Genomic DNA, 11,365 nt, shown 5'->3' with positions numbered 1-11,365 from the left:
TTCCTTCCTTCCTTCCTTCCTTCCTTCCTTCCTTCCTTCTTTTGACTGATATTTCTTTTCTTCATAGCAGGAGAGTAGAGTGTCATGTTTATTCACTGGGTCAATAAAAGCAGGTTTATAAAGTGGTGGTTTTATAGACATGAGCTTCAAAGTTCTATTTCTACCTCTCATCTTTGGGAAATGATTTCTCATCCAGAGAGAGACAACCTCCTGAGTAAGAACGGACCAGATGTCATGATGTGATTCAGGGAGGAAAAGCAACAGCACTCTGAGGAACTAGAATGTGCTCCCTCTAGTAAACAAAGTTGCAGGCTAGCAGGTGACAGTTTATGGGAAAGAAGAATTTTTTCAAACCCTCCAGTGGGTTTTTACACCCAATAAATGCCTCAAGTAAAAAAAATAACATCTGTGAGCTACAATGGCGTGTAACAAACTGTGCACAGGTTTCTTCACACTAAATTGCTAACAGGTCAGTTGTATACTTTAGTTATTCTTGACAAACATAGCCCCATTGGCCAATGGTTGTACTGAAAGACTCGATTTGTTTTGCTTTGTTTCTTTTTTATTTGTTTGTTTGTTTGTTTGTTTCAGAAGTCAATTCAGCTACCACTTTGGGAAAAGAAATGTCTATGTACACAATTTGGAGCTCAGAAGTTGGCAGCCCTAGCACTCAGTTTGTGATGCCCCATTGAGTATCAAAACAGGCCCTGGTGTCATGCTCTGGGCTTAAAATTACTGTTTCAGAAACAAAGAAAAATTTGAATTCAATAAGAGAAAAAGCAAAGAAATTCCAAAGGGAAATAGGAAATTGATATGAGTTCGAAAGATAAACATGGGTAATCTATGAGCAAATAAGAAAAATATTCAATCTCTAAAGAGTAAAATAGCTTGAAAATGTGATACTGTTTAGTTACTAAATTAGTAGATATAGTAAGAAGTAATGTTACGTATGTCACTGGGAATGTAAAGTCAGCACAGTCTTTCAGAGAGCAATTTGATAGACCTATTTGTCTACATAGGAACAATGATGGTCACAGACCTTAGATGTGAAACCAAAATTGCCTGTATTTATTTAGAAATAAAATAGAAAAAATGTATTAAAGTAAATGTAAATGTAACTTCTGTACCTTTGTTTTCTAACTTCCCTTCCTGGGGAATGTTACCTCTTCATACTTACCTAGTCTCAACTCAACTTAAGAAAAATTGCCAACTTCGCTATTTCAATACCTGAGCAAGGCGTTTTCTAAGAATGCTTAAATATAGGAGTCAAGACTTCAATCAGGATGCTGGCTTCTCTCTAAATTCCTCTTCCTGTGTTGACTCTGTCAAAAAAGTCTTTGATTGGGGTCACAATTATGAGTCATGTCTATGTATTACCAGGTTAAATTCTGCATGGAGAGCAAGTCTGAAAGCCATCCTGTTAGGCTACCTTGAACTTTGTGCTTAAAATGAACCAGTCACAGACCAGGAAACTGCTATGCACTGACCTACTCTGCTAATGTGTTCTGCCTTCTCCCCTGGGGAGCCAGCCAAGGCCAAATGGAGTACACACTGGGGAGAAACAGATTCAAATAAAATTCCAGGCTGTTGTCAATAAAGGAGTGCGTTAACAGTAAATATAACATGTATATGTTACTTTCAATAGAAAAAAATAACTTTTTTTTCAACCATTAACTTGTCTTGTTAATTCCTAATCCTCTGCTCTTTCTGGTCAGTGATAGTTATCAATCCATTAGTATCCTCAAAAAAACACAACTGTGCACAGAACTGTGCAGTTTGTCAATGATAAGGTGTTGTTCAGCCACATTAAGACTATAAGTGATGCCTCCCGTAAACATTTAGACTGATAAAAAACCAAAACCAAATCAAAAACAAAAAACAAACTTTATTTCCATTAGAATTCAAAGTAAGATTTTGGCTGTCTAAATTAAAAGCTATAATTTTTCATTCCTTACACCATGTCTTTTCCTGAAGCCACTTTTCAGGACACTTGCTTAAAATTAGTCTATTTTAACAAATTGTGATGTACTTGAGTGTTATATATCTCCCCAGAGTCTTATGGTTTGATGGTTTGGGCCCAGGATTGACAGCCATGTTTCCAGATGGGGATTTTCAGCTGTGATTGTATCGTGAGGCTCTGATCTCATGCACCAATCCATTGATAAGTTTATAACTTAACTGAATGTCAGATGATAGACATTTTGGAAGGTAAGATCTAAATAGAGGAAGGGTGCTATAGAGGGTGGAGACTTGTGGGGAATGTCTATTATTACCACCCCTTTTCTCTGACTCTCCATCGTTGTTTCTGACTGGCCCCTATCTACCATGTGGCAAGTCACTTTCAATGAACACATGCTCTCAACTGTTGTGTTCTACCTCAACTCAAGCTAAGAAGCAACTCAGCCAAATGACCACAGAATGAAACCGTGAACCAACCTTTCCTCTCCTAAGCTGTTTGCCTCAAGTATTTTGTCACAATGAAGAAAAAACTAATATATTTTAAACTCCATTGTTTAATAAACACAAATGCACTAGATAAGACATAGTCAGAAAGATTATTGTTTTGGAACTTTCCTGACATTGAATGGCTACATAGGTGATTGTCAAACATTTCCAGAAGCATTGTATCCCTGGCGCCATCACTGCAACCATGATAGAAAATATCCACGGTCTGGTATCCTGTTACCATCTAGCCATTTCTTCACAAGTACAAAGTAGTTGTCAGTTTTGAGACATCATTAGAAACAGAGGGGAAAGAAAAAAAACAGGGGAGGAGGACTCTGGACCGATACTTCATCTTGCCAGATACTCCTCTGTCCCATGAGACGCAGTGTGATAATGTGTACTTGGCAGAATTTTGTAAATGAACTATGGTGTGGCCCTCTAAGTCACATGATGTCCGTGTATCATTTCATAATATCTTTCAAAATGGAGGGCAAGCTTACCACTTATGCCTTATTTCACTTCCCTGTAAGAACAATTTGAAAGCATAATCCTACTTGCATCATGAAGAGAAATAATTCTTTTAAAAATCACTTGTTAAGCAAATTCTCATAAGCAAGAAACATAATTACCATTAACTTCCATGAACATTGATTTATGTAAAGAAAAACAGCAAACTCCATTAAACTTGGCTGAATTGCTCCAACAATCACATGCATTAAATAGCCTAACAAGGTCTTCTTTCCTCCTTTACTAATTATGCTATCCTATGTCTATTCACCTCTTCTCATTAAGTTCTTGCTGAGGCCATTATGCAACATATACTTAAGATTATTCTTGTGATCACAGCACACTGGGTATTTATGCCCATGTTTATATCATCTTCAGCTCTGTGCTGGATAGTTTTATGCCAACTTGACACAAGCCTAAAGTTATCTGAGAGGAGGAAAACACAATTAAGAAAAGGCCTTCAGGAGGCTGGAGAGTTGGCTCAGTGGTTAAGAGCACTGGCTGCTCTTCCAGAGAACCAGGGTTCAATTACTAGCACCCATATGCCAGCTCCCAACTATCTGTAACTATTGTTCCAGGGAAACTAACACCCTCACACAGACACACATGAAGTCAAAGCACCCATGTGCATAAAATAAGTAAATAGATGGGTAAAATAAAAATAAAGAAAATGGCTCTATGAGAATAAGCCTACTCTTTCTGCAACTTGATATGCCAGAGTAGGTTGGTATCCATGGGAAGCCTCCCCTTTTCTAACAAGAAAGGGAGGAGTAGGAGAAGATTGGATGAGGGTAGGGGGACTGGGAGAGGGGAGATGAGAGGACTGGGAGGAGAGGAGGGAGGGAATTAATTTTAAAAAAGAAAATGAATTTATGAAATTCCTAGGCAAATGGATGGACCTGGAGGGTATCATCCTGAGTGAGGTAACCCGGTCACAAAAGAACTCACATGATATGTACTCACTGAGAGGTGGATTTTAGCCCAGAAACTTAGAATACCCAAGATACAATTTGCAAAACACATGAAACTCAAGAAGAACAAAGACCAAAGTGTGGACACTTTGCCCCTTCTTAGAATTGGGAACAAAACACCCATGGAAGGAGTTACAGAAACAAAGTTTGGAGCTGAGACAAAAGGATGGACCATCTAGAGACTGCCATACCTGGGGATCCATCCCATAATCAGCCTCCAAACGCTGACAACATTGCATACACTAGCAAGATTTTGCTGAGAGGACCCTGATATAGCTGTCTCTTGTGAGGCTATGCCAGGGCCTAGCAAACACAGAAGTGGATGATCACAGTCAGTTACTGGATGGATCACAGGGCCCCCAATGGAGGAGCTAGAGAAAGTACCCAAGGAGCTAAAGGGGTCTGCAACCCTATAGGTGGAACAACAATTTGAACTAACCAGTACCCCCCGGAGCTCGTGTCTCTAGCTGCATATGTATCAGAAGATGGCCTAGTAGGCCATCATTGGAAAGAGATGCCCATTGGTTTTGCAAACTTTATATGCCTCAGTACAGGGGACTGCCAGAGCCAAGAAGTGGGAGTGGGTAGGTAGGGGAGTTGGGGAGGAGGGTATGGGGGACTTTTGGGATAACATTGGAAATGTAAATGAAGAAAATACCTAATTAAAAAAAGAAAAGAAAAGAAAAGGAAAGAAAAGAAAAGAAAAGAAAAGAAAAGAAAAGAAAAGAAAAGAAAAGGAAAAGAAAAGAAAATGCCTCCATTTGATCAGGCTGGAAGCAAGATCACAGAATTTTTTTTCTTTTAAATTAGTGTCTGGAGTGAGCCCAGCCCATTGTGGATGGTGCTATTCTAGAGTGATAGTTCTGGGTTCTACAAGAAGGCAGGCTGGGCAAGCCATTGGAGCAAGCCAGTAAGCAGCACTCCTCTATTGCCTCTAGAACAGCTCCTGCCTCTAGGTTCCTGCCCTGCATGAGTTCCTGTCCTCACGATTTTGATGATGAAGTGTTATATTAGAATCATGAATAAAAGAAAACCTTTCTCCCCAAGTGACTTTTGGTGATGGTGTTTCATGAAAGTCACAGTAATCCTAACTAAAACAAATTGTAGTGACAAAAGTATCAAGGAAAGCATTTTGAAGATGTCAGTACCATAGAATGGCCAATGAGAACAGTAGCAGCAATGGAATAGAGCCTGCCCAAGCTTAGCCTACGAAGTGAGTGTGTGCTACATAGGGCAGAGCCAGCGAAAGACCGAAGCCCCTTGGAGAAGCACAGAGATCATGTGTGAATCCCTGGTATTAGACATCTAGACTGTTGGAGTTTGGTTTTGCTTGATTGATGGTGACTGTGTCCTGTTTCTTCCCTCTTGAAGTAAGGAAGTATTTAATTTATGTTTGATTTTACTGGATACCACAGTTGGGAGACTGAATTTTTTTAAAGAAAGATTTTAGAAGATTTTAAAAGAGACTTTGGATTTTCAAAGAGAGTAAATGTTTAAAGTTTTTTAATTTATAAATACTGTGGGACTTTTTAGGTTTGTGAAGTGTTCTATCCTTTGATGTTGACATTAATGTGTGCTCTTGGGGATGAATAAGAAAGAAAAGGTGTGGCTTAATAGGGATGTGTTTGTAAGTTGACAGGAAGCTAATTGTGCTGGTTTCATATGAGTGTGACAGAAATTGGAGTCATCTGAAAGGAGGGAACTTGAATTGAGAAGATACCTCTATATGGTCTAGCTGTAGAGAGTTTTCTTAATTTGTGTTGTTTGGGGGAGGGTCCATCTCACTGTGAGTGGCACTGGTGGTCCTGAGTTATAAAGGAGGCAGGGTTAGCCAAGGAGCAAGTCAGTAAGCAACACCCCTCTATGGCCTTTACATCAGCTCCTGCCTCGATGTTCCTGACCTGTTTGAGTTCCTCCCCTGATTTCCTTCAATGATGAACATCAATGTGGAATTTGGCATTAAAAATAAATCTCAAATTCCCTCCCCAAGTTGTGTTTGGTCATGATTATAGTTACTCTAAGTAAGAGACTATCTCTATAGCACCCAGATCTTGTTTTTAACTCAACAAATCCATGGGCAAGACACCTTATTTATTTGTTTCATTTTTCTCATTTACTATATATATATATATATATATACACACACACACACACACACACACACACACATATATATATGGTAACAAGAGTTCATGGCCTCTTAGCTTGCTCCAGTGCTATTACCACTACATTGAGATCCTATTTACTATATTTTTTGTGTAGGTGTCTTAATTCTGGAGGTATGAAGAGTTATGAGGGAACTTCATGTATGAGGAAGCTCATACAGGATTGTATGAGTTCATCTGTCTTAGAACATACCTGGAGGACAGCAGATGCTGAGAATGTCAATGAAGATACAGACCTCTAACTAGGCAAGTCCTCGACTGACACACAAAAACACATGCTATAAGAGAGAAATTCATTATCTCTCCAACCTATTGACCTTGTAGTTTCCAAATAAAAGTTCAGACATAAAAAGTCAGTACAAAGGAGAAAAAAATAAAGCAAAGAAAAACCAAACATTGTTTGGTTTGTGGAAGCAATGCTCATTTAGTTTGAAAGCTAAAATGCATCATGGGAAATTCCTGCTTTATCTTAGCCAAAAGGCAAAGCAGTGATACAGAAATTTTCTAATGCAGAACCTCAACATATTTTTTTACTTGCTTTGCATTCTTTATTCCTGGGACACTGACCCTGAATGTAAATAAAAACCAGAAGCAAAGCTTTAATGGAACAGAGATGTGCAGGATAAATTTCTAAGCATATAGATAGATAGATAGATAGATAGATAGATAGATAGATAGATAGATAGATAGATAGATAGATTGAGAGAGAGAGAGAGAGAGAGAGAGAGAGAGAGAGAAGATTCAATGCTTTTAAAGATGGCGCTCTCTGTGTTACCATGACAACAATTAGATATCTCTTTAAACTTTTAAGGCTACAGATCTCAGCTCCAAGTATTTTATCTATTTGCTTCTAGAAGAAAAAAAATAGCCTGTTGATGCACTGTAGATGGACTGGACAACACAGAGAACACTTGACATTAGTATGACCTATTGCGTTGAAGTTGAAATAGGATTACTACAGTCCCTGCTGCTTCTGCATCATCGAAAAACACTCTCTCCTCCCAGATCATCACAGCCTTCAAACCCGAAGCCCACTTTGCTTCAGCTATTTATTGAACTTCTCTCAAGACAAGGCTAATACTCATTTTCTATTTTCATGATTCATTTGAAAGAGAAGAAGTGTTTCTAGTTGATGGTATTACTGTAATTTGGAATTTTCCTCTGCCCTTGAGCTGTTTTCTCAGGAAAAAAAGAAAAACTTCTTAATGATAAGTAGGCCCAAGAGATGAGAGGTAATTTGCAGTTTTGAGGAAATGAACGAAAGGTACAAAGGAGGTAAAATATCCCCAGAGCATGGATGTTTTCTGTTATGGTTTCAGTACAGGAGAAATGTTTCCAGAAAGTATAAATGCCACTTCCGGTTCAGGAAAGCTCCTAGATGCAGTAATCTCTCTGATCGTGTGCTTTGTTAAGTGTGTTTGTGGTGATTGAACAATGGGGTGGGAACCTGTAGGAGGCACAGCTTAGAGACTGCGCTGGAGGAACCAGAACTGTAAAACCGGCAGACATGTTTCACCTGGAAGCTGGGGAGGACACGCTCTAGCAACCTGGGAGTCTTTCACCGTTATCTGGAGCCAGCCTTCACCTGAATGCCCCAAAGTCCTGAGTATTGTTTCAGCCCTAACCCTGAACTTGGTCTCTCTATGAATGGATGCCTTCCTTATCAAAGAGATCCCAATCCCAATCACTTTGCCTACACCATCAATAAAATCTATCCTTATGCTTATTATAAATCCTCTCTGTGTAGACCCATACCCTGAGCACTGTTCAGCAGTCAGTAGAACTCATTCTTATTGTAAGAGTCACAGGTGCTTTGCTATAGAGGTGGACTTCGAAAGGGAGCCTCTATGTAGCCTAACCTGAAGCTTTGTTGTGACAATTGTCATATGGAGACCACCCCTCCAAGTTTTACTGCACTTAAACCTATAAGAATAATAAACCGTGAGGTCAGACTCGAGAAGTTTTAACCTAGCACCTGATAAAGTGGTGCTGACCTAAATTTTATTCTTCCCCTCTCTTAAGTTCTTTCCCTGCAGGCCATGACATTTGCAGGGACCTCAAGAGGAACTTTTTTCTTCAATGGGTTTATTTATTTATTTTGCATCCCAACTTCAGTTTCCCCTCCCTCCTCTCTTCCCAGTCCCTCACCCCCACCTTCTCTTTCTGACCCTACTCCTATTCATTCTTCCTCCATTCTTCTTCAGAAAAAGGGAGGCCTCCTGTGGATATCAACCAGCCCTGGTGTATCAAGGTGCAGTAAGAACAGTCACATCCTCTCTTACTAAGGCTAGAAGAGGCAAGCCAGTATGAGGGAAGGGTTCCAAAGTCAGGGAGTAGAGTCAATGGTAGACCATGATCCCACTCTTAGGAGTCCCACAAAAAACTAAACTACACAAGTGTAGCATATGTGTGGAGGGGTCAATCCTATGCAGGCTCCTTATTTGTCAGTCTCTGTGAACTCCTATGGGCCCAGGTTAGTTGAGTCTGTAGGTTTTCATGTGGTGTCCTTGACACTCAGGTTCCTACAATCCTTCCTCCCCTCTCTTCTTCAGGATTTCCCAAGCTCTGCTTAATGTTTGGCTGTGGGTCTCTGCATCCTTTATATCTGCATCCTTTATATAGAGGCTAGGTGAGGCCTCTCTGATGAGGATTGTGATAGGCTTCTGTCTGCAAGGATAGCAGAATATCGTTAGATGTGTCGGGGTGGGTTCCTTCTCATGCCATGCGTTTCCAGCTGGGCCAGTCATTGGATGGCCACTCCCTCAATTTCTGTTCCATCTTTACCACATGTTGAAGGCAGGGCAGATGGTAGGTTGAAGGTTTGGTGGCTGGGTTGCCATCCCAGTCCCTCCATTGGAAGTCTTGCTTGGCTAGAGATGTCCAGTTCAGGTTCTATTGCTAGGAGTCTCAGCTAGGGTCACCCTCATAGATTCCTGAGTTTCCATTGCCCTAGGTTTCTAGAGTATCCCAGAGATGCACAGCCCTTCCTCCATGCCCAATCCTCTGGATGCTCTGCCTCAGTCCTCTTCCTACCTGATCCCTCCTACTCCAATCACCATCCCCACTCCTGCTCAGTTGCCTCCCCCATCCACCCACTATATCTATTTTATTTCCTCTTCTCAATGAGCTTCACAAATTCTCCTCTTGAGATCCTCTGTGTTACTTAGTGTCTTTGTGTCCTCGGATTGTAGCAGGGTTATTCTTTGAATTTGGGTGCAATCTTCATATAATAGGTCTACCTTTATATATTACCTGGACTTGCAGCTTTTGATAATCTTCCTTTGTTCTATACATGTAGTGTTTTGATTGTTATATGGCAGAGGAACTTTGTTTTCTGGTTTAATTTATTTGGTCTTCTGCAAGCTTCTTATACATTTATAGGCATCTCTTTGTTTAGCAAGTATTTCTTCTTTGATTTTATTGAAAATATTTTTTCCTTTGAGCTAAGATTATCTTCTTATTCTTCTTATTCCATTCCCATTATTCTTGGATTTGGTCCTTTTATAGTGTCCCAGATTTCTAGATGTTTTGTGCCAGGAATGTTTTAGATTTAACTTTTTCTTTCACAGATTTATCAATGTCTTCTATTGTATTTTCTATGCCTGAGATTCTTTCTTCCATGTCTTGTATTCTGTTGGTGATGCTGAGAGGTCAAACCTACTCTATCTTGGGACGGCTCTTTCTCTTAAAAGAAAAAGAGCCACTTCCTAGCAACTGTCAATCAAAGATTGGGCTGTTTGTTTTATATGTACTTTCAGACCATTTGTGATTGCTCATGGTCTTGCTTCAGAGCACCCACCTGTTGGCTTACAATAGTCATTCTATTAGATGCTTGCCAAACTTGACATCCCCTCACTTGCTCCCATTTCCTATAAAACCTTATCCTGCTGAGGGTTTGAGGCTGCTTCGACTTCCCATCCTGCTGTTCCAGGGTTGTGTTGGAGGAGAGTCCAAGCCTGAGCTTGTAATCAAGAGGCTCTAATGCAATTGCATTGGAAATGGCTCCTTGGTGGTCTTTTGGGGTTCATGAACACTTTGTCACACAACAATGCTTATATCTGTAGCTCCTGCTCACTTGCCTAGATTTTCCATCTCTAGTATTCCCTCAGTTTGTGTGTTTTTATTTTTAGGCCTTGAACAGTTTTACTCATTTCCTTCACCTCTTTGATTATATTTTTCTGGATTTCTTTAAAAAATTTATTCATTTCCGCTTAAAGTTCTCTATCATCTTTTAAGATTGAATTTAAGTTCATCTTCTTGAGGTTTTGGGTGCATAGGATATTCCAGGCTTTCCATTATAGGATAACTAGGCTCTGATAGTCCCATATTGTCCTGGGTGGTTTTTGGTTATAGTATTCTTAATGCTGGTCTCTTGTCACTTGGATTTGAGGTTATCATTGTATTAGGTGCTAACTTCTGAGTTTATCTTTTTTAGATGTTTTTCTCTCTTAGTTTGTGTTTTCTCTCTGGTCTTCTGGCAAAGGGGAAAGGAGTTTTAGTGACCAGAGACTCTTTGGGTTTAGTAGGGTGTCTCCAATGAGTCTTTTATGATCTGTGTTACCTCTTGGGTTTGGGCATCAATATTGACATTAAGGTTCCAAGGATTTGTGTGGCCTCTGAGGTACTAAGGTACCTCCTTAGTCTCTGTGATTTCTAATACTGCATGACCTCCAGTGAAACAGAAGTCTTCTGTTAAACTTGTGGACCAGAATATGGAGCCCAGGGGCAGAGGGTGCAGTTTAGGGATTTTGGCTATGTTATAAGGGGAGTTGGTAAGCCGATGGCAGTGTCTTACCTAGGGTTCCTGGTGCAGGCCTGGCTACCTGTAGCCAAACTCCAACAGTATAAATAACTGAAAGATGAGTGATTGAGATCCATTTACTGTCTTCTGGGCTCCTCCAAGGAGCTTAGGCTATTTTTTTTTTTTTTTTGGCTCTGCCCTCTGCAGCACATACAGCTTACCTTTAAGCTTGGGCAAGTTCTTTTTATTTTTATTTAATTTTTGTTGTTGTTGTTTGTTTTGTTTTGTTTTGTTTTTCATTTTTTTATTAGATATTTTCCTCATTTACATTTCAAATGCTACCCCAAAAGTCCCCCTTACCCACCCACCCCCATTCACCTACCCACCCACTCCCCCTTTATGGCCCTGGCATTCCCCTGTACTGGGGCATATAAAGTTTGCAAGTCCAATGGGCCTCTCTTTCCACTGATGGCCAACTAGGCCATCTTTTGATACAATTGCAGCTAGAGACAAGAGCTCAGGGGTACTGGTTAGTT

This window comes from Mus caroli, chromosome 3, assembly GCF_900094665.2.
Source record: "Mus caroli chromosome 3, CAROLI_EIJ_v1.1, whole genome shotgun sequence".
Taxonomy (NCBI): Eukaryota; Metazoa; Chordata; class Mammalia; order Rodentia; family Muridae; genus Mus; species Mus caroli.
The sequence above is the reverse complement of the archived record's forward strand: the minus strand, read 5'-3'. Positions refer to the sequence as shown.